Source organism: Tiliqua scincoides, chromosome 6 (assembly GCF_035046505.1).
Source record: "Tiliqua scincoides isolate rTilSci1 chromosome 6, rTilSci1.hap2, whole genome shotgun sequence".
Classification (NCBI taxonomy): Eukaryota; Metazoa; Chordata; class Lepidosauria; order Squamata; family Scincidae; genus Tiliqua; species Tiliqua scincoides.
Window position 1 is genome coordinate 81,189,818 of NC_089826.1, and position 6,351 is coordinate 81,196,168.

The following is a 6,351-nucleotide window of genomic DNA, read 5'->3' on the forward strand; positions in this document are numbered from 1 at the left end:
AACTGGTGGCAGTGAACAATGATATTGACATTGTCAATCTTGCCTGCTTGTGCAGCTCCCTTTGGGCCCAACCCTATTCAGGATTGTTGCAAACGTACCATAAGGCATGTTTGTGGGCCTAAGCACCAGTGCTAGCTCAGTGCTGGCTGGCGCAGAGCTAAGCGCCAGCAGAGCACAGGAGCTCCACCACTCAGTGGTCACATGGACTGCCAAGCAGCGGAGAGGTAAGTGGATGTAGGCTGAGGGGGTAGGAGGTGTTCTGGGGTGGGAGGAGGTGGAGGGAGGGCAGGGAGAGGGTGAGGAGGAAGCATGCCAGGGAGGAGGGAGATGGAACTGGTGGCGCTCCACTGGATTCTGAGCCTCTGTGTCAGGCTGTCCGCCTGACATGGAGGCTCTGAATTCTACCCCGACCCTTGGGTCGTCATTGCAGGGCTACTCACTTTACCCAGGGGAAAGGAAGAAAAGTCCCCCTCTCCTGAAGAGGTGGCGTCAGCTGCCTGGGGTATATTGGATGCAGCAGCAGCCATTTTGCTGCTGGGCATCTCAGGTTTCTGGAGGAAACCAAGCAGTTGATGAAACTTCTTCATGAGGAGAAATTATGCAAGATTTGTTTTCAAACCCTCAAGCATCAATCTTGACTCACATTTTATACATCTGTTTGGACGCCACTGCTGAACGCAAGAACAGCGTCATAATTTTGGAATAAATGAACATTGTTTCCCAGCGTGGAAAAGGCTTGCTCGGAATGCAAAACCACTGGGCTACCTTCAGAGCTTGTGGCTTAACTGTTGCATGCCACCAAAGGTCGAAACTATGCCTTTAACCATCACTCTCGCTCACAGGGTGCAACCTTGAATTTTATCCACAGCGTTCTGCATGTGCCTTTTGTTGCATCTGTCAGTTCCTTTGTGCCTTACCCACCCCTTTTTGCTTTCACCCATGGCTTCTTGGAAGCAACCCCATGGAACACAAGGCGATGCTGTTCTGAAAATATTTGTGCAAGAATTCGTGCCATGCTGTTATAGGTTTGGGAAACAGTATTATAATGAGAATAACAGCTCTCAAGCTTTCGCTTACGCAGAGATTGCACAAGCAGCGGAGCATCTTTGAACTGAGTTTCATTTTTCTCATTCAATGCTCTAAGCCAGGGGTGCCCAAACCCCGGCCCTGGGGCCACTTGCGGCCCTCAAGGCCTCTCAATGCGGCCCTCAGGGAGCCCCCAGTCTCCAATGAACCTCTGGCCCTCTGGAGATTTGTTGGAGCACACACTGGCCCGACACAACTGCTCTCAGAGTGAGGGCGACTGTTTGACCTCTTGTGTGAGCTATGGGATGAGGGCTTCCTCCACTGCTTGCTGTTTCACGTCTGTGATGAAGTAGCAGTAGCAAAGGAAAGTCCAGCTTTGCTTTGTGCAAGGCCTTTTATAGGCCTTGAGCTATTGAAAGATCGTCATTCGTATAAGTTCATCTTTAATATATTCATTTATGTAAACTTATGTAAATTTATTCAAATTTTAAATGTAAATTAATTCTTTTTTTTCCCCTGGCCCTGACACAGTATCAGAGAGACAATGCAGCCCTCCTGCCAAAAATTTTGGACACCCCTGCTCTAAGCATGTGAAACAGCCCTTCTGGGAGTAGAAGAGGTCTTCGAGTTTGGGAAAGGCACCTTTTTGGGTGCACCTGTTTACCTGGGGCTTGTGCTTTATAGCTCTCCCGTTAAAATAATCGCAGTGTATGTTAAACATGCTTAACTGTGGGCTAGATGGTGCTTGTGATTTCTAAAGTAAGACCAGAACATGCAATGTGACAGAACGCATCTGTTTCTCAGCTTCTTGCAAATAGTGCAAGAAGAAAGGATTAATCCCCTGCTCCTTCAGCTGGCTGTTTTCCTGCTGAAAATAATGATAAATCCCCTGTAAAATGTGATAGAACAAAGTACGGCAATCACAGACTAAGCAACGCATCTAGAAGCGCTACTAGTTTTCACCACTGCTCCTTCTCTGGCCAATGGCTACAGCCAGTCTGGTAAATTTCACCACTATGTGTCTGGAACAAGGAACAGTTGACCATAGCTATGGAGCAGGGAGGGCAGAAAAAGTAAGCGTAGGGGTCCTGAATGTTATAGGCAGAAATTGCTTTCCGATATTTTAATAGATGGAATATTTTTTAGACCGCTCGGTTTGCCAGCGAGCTAGTTTGGAAAAGAAAGACCCTCTGTTGCCCCTTGGCTAAAGTCACTGTGGAGCTGAAGAAGTTAGGAAGCCCGCCACAGCAAGAAAAATACAGCTTGCAGATAGATTGGGTGGGCAAATGGGTTTTACAGCACATTGAGCTGGGCCTTGACTGTAACTCAAATGTCAGCCCTTACGTCAGCGCTGCACAGTGGCCGTTTTGAAAACTCAGAATTGCGCTTTTGTGTCAGGCTTACTCCAGTGCATGCTCTCTAAGAAGATTGTGGCAACCTTTTTCCATGACCAGTAGGTGACACTGCAGCTGATGAGGACAGCACCTGGTCTACCCCTCGCAAAATACACCTGAGATTGGAGACCGATTGAAGAAAAGTTGGATGTTGCATGTTGTTGCAAAGATCATTGTAATGGACTTTGGATCTTTTCCCAACAACTCATGTATGGAGTGATTTCATATATAACATGAGCTACTGTTCTTCATTCCACAACAGCAGTCCCTTGGGGAGCTTCCCACATTTCCATGGCTTGCCCCAAGGAACCTTGGGAATTGTAGGTTTTTAAGGCTGTTGAGAATTCTCTTTTAGTCTTATGAGGCTGCTACAGAACTCTTTTTTCCAAAGCCCTTTTGGAGAAAGCCCTCATAATCCAGTTATAACCATAACTATACCCGTAACCAGTGGCTTAGCAAAGGGCTGCTCAAGAGAGGGCCGGGCAGCTTGTCTTGGCTGGGGTTGCTCTCTCATCCAGCTATGTTAACCCACCCTGTTTACGCTCACCTGTAAATAGCACACTGGTTCTACTAAGTGAACAAGTGTAAATGCATAGAACATTCTGGGTATGGTGGTTTATTGGTGATGACAAAAGCAGGAAGGGCTAGATACTGAGCTTAAGTCATTTCTGCCCATGTTGGCAACCTTCAGTCTCGGAAGACTATGGTATCGCGCTCTGAAAGGTGGTTCTGGAACAGCATCTAGTGTGGCTGAAAAGGCCGATTCGGGAGTGACAATCCCTTCCACACCGGGAGCAAGTGCAGTCTGTCCCTGGTCTGTCTCCCTGGCTATGGGCCTTCCTTCTTTGCCTCTTTGCCTCAGTCTGTTGGCCAAGTGTCTCTTCAAACTGGGAAAGGCCATGCTGCACAGCCTGCCTCCAAGCGGGCCACTCAGAGGCCAGGGTTTCCCACCTGTTGAGGTCCACTCCTAAGGCCTTCAGATCCCTCTTGCAGATGTCCTTGTATCGCAGCTGTGGTCTACCTGTAAGGCGCTTTCCTTGCACGAGTTCTCCATAGAGGAGATCCTTTGGGATCCGGCCATCATCCATTCTCACGACATGACCGAGCCAACGCAGGCGTCTCTGTTTCAGCAGTGCATACTTGCTAGGGATTCCAGCACGTTCCAGGACTGTGTTGTTTGGAACTTTGTCCTGCCAGGTGATGCCGAGGATGCATCGGAGGCAGCGCATGTGGAAAGCGTTCAGTTTCCTCTCCTGTTGTGAACGAAGAGTCCATGACTCGCTGTAGTACAGAAGTGTACTCAGGATGCAAGCTCTGTAGACCTGGATCTTGGTATGTTCCGTCAACTTCTTATTGGACCGGACTCTCTTTGTGAGTCTGGAAAACATGGTAGCCGCTTTACCAATGCGCTTGTTTAGCTCGGTATCGAGAGAAAGAGTGTCGGAGATTGTTGAGCCAAGGTACACAAAGTCATGGACAACCTCCAGTTCATGCTCAGAGATTGTAATGCTGGGAGGTGAGTCCACATCCTGAACCATGACCTGTGTTTTCCTCATTTCTGCCCAGTGTTGTATATATGCAACAGGGATCGAATATGTACACCTGTGAGCTGGGCACAAAAGGGTTAAACTGACCCAGGCAGCCAATTTGCTTTCAGGTCTGGGTTGGCAGCCTGGTTCAAAAGGCCAGCTTTGCTGAGCACTTCCAGCAGCCAAGGTTGACAATCCTGGCTCTTGCTATATTGCTGGAGAACAAAAGCCACACACTGGGTGAAGGGCTCTCTGCCATGTATTTTTGAAGGAAGCTGGGGAGAAGCAGAAGCCTCACTCCACCGAATGTGAAAGACTGGTTTTCACTGTGCGAATTTCACAACAGAATTTAAATGTCAAAGGGAGACAGCTTTTTCCCACAAATACTTCATAGGATTAAGGAACAGGTTGCATGAGATTCCCCCAAAACCTATGAATCTTGACTCAAGGTGTTCTTTTCCCAGCTGACTCATCCTTTAATAAAAGGGATGAGTGCTGGAATCTGCCTGCTGGCATAGTGGCTCTCTGGGTGAGCCAGAGAGTGAGTGAGGTGGCAGCAAGGAGAATCCCCTGCCCACCATGGTGGCCATGTGGATAGGACCATCAGAGAGGTGGTCTACCAAGGGCTGCTTGCCCAAGTTCCCCACCACCACCACCACCTCTATGAAAAACACAAACTTCATGCGGTTTAGTTCCGGGACCCCATGCGGAGGAGAAAATCTGGAGATGCTCCAGTTCCTCTTTGTAACGTTGAGAGAATGACATAAATTGTGTCAATTTGCACATTAATTGCCTAAACTGGTGTGAATGAGGCGAGCGCTCCAGCCAGAGAAAGCTGTGAAGTGGTGAGAGGCTACAGCAGGGTAAGTGGAGAAAAAGCTTTTGAAGACATTTTCAATCAGCAGGTGGTTAACTCCATGATTGTGGGACCTGTGGATACAGCGCGACCACCGTATTCGCTTTATTGACCAACACACAAGATAAGTGAAGTAATGCCCAAGTAATACCCACAGCAGGCCTGTAAAGTAAGAACTTGGGGAGAAACTTCTGCATATGAGAAAGTTCAGGTTAGAAATGTTGGTGAAGTATTGAATTTTGTTGCTAAGCTCTGTTCTCTCTTGAACTAGGTTCTCTCCCTGAATATGTCCATGTCTATGGTCTTGGGTTTCAGACAGATATTCTTCAAGAAGTTCACCATGAACCCCAAAGAATTTATTCATTCTATGTTCACCTGCTGTATTTTATTCAGTTTTGGCACACCAGAGGTCACTTCTACCCTTGGGGCAGGTTTTGTGTTAACACCAGATGTTACTTCATATCTGCTACTGCTAACCTCTCTCAAGCACCAGGGGAACTGACCAGGAGTTCTGGAGCAGTGATGAGAGGGAGGACACAGTGTTGGGGAAGGACACTGATAGCCTCGGAGGCATTGATTACACTGACTTCCTGTCTCACTATGTGACCATATGACCTTCTCCAAGTCATGCAGACTTATCTCCTGCAATGTCAGTGGAGAGGAGGATCTTTGTCTTTGAGGTGGTTTCAGTGCCCCAGTCCCACTACAATGTACAATAGATCTGCCATTTCCCCAGAACTCATACCCATGGTTTCAACCAACTGTGGGTTAAAATGTACTCTGGAAAAAAAAAAAAATTTCCACATATTCTGGAATCAGATCTCTCTGAAGCTCTTGCATCTCATTTGCCTCATGCCCACCATTTAATTTTAACACAATTGACGTTAATTTATGCAATGTTACACAATTTGAACAATTTTATGCCATTTTACAAGCAGGCTTGAGCATGCACTCTCTCTCTTTTTTTGTATCCACGCTGTGTCCCGCAACCAAATGCCTGTGAATACAGTGGACCCCTCTTTAATTGCAAACAAACCAAAGGGAATTGGAGGCATTGGCAATATGGGAATATCAGAAAGTGGAATCAAGCATATGTTCACTCATATTAATGCCTTGTGGTCTCTCCATCCCTAGTTCAGGGCAGCACTCATCATTAGCAAGAAATTCACCTCTCAGATTTATTATAGACTTTATATCTCTATGGCAGAATGGAAAGCAATTGAAACGTGCGCTTGAAAAGTACATGCAAGTTAATGGACCAAATGGATCTAGGCGCATTTGAATGTAAAATTGCACACAAGGCTAGAGTAGATTTCATTAACTTGGGAGATCCTTAGGCGTGGGGTCCAACTGGAAGCAATGGGTCCATTTGGCTTAAAGCTGGCCCTGACAGTGTCAGTGGGTTCAGTCTGCTTTTCCCCCCATTGCTCTTGCTACTCTACAGAGGCAAGTGGCCGGGTTTGAAGAAAGGGCTGCACTTATCAGAGATGCAACTGAAGCCAAAGGGGTTATTGAATAATTGGGGAAATAAGGAATGATGACAAAT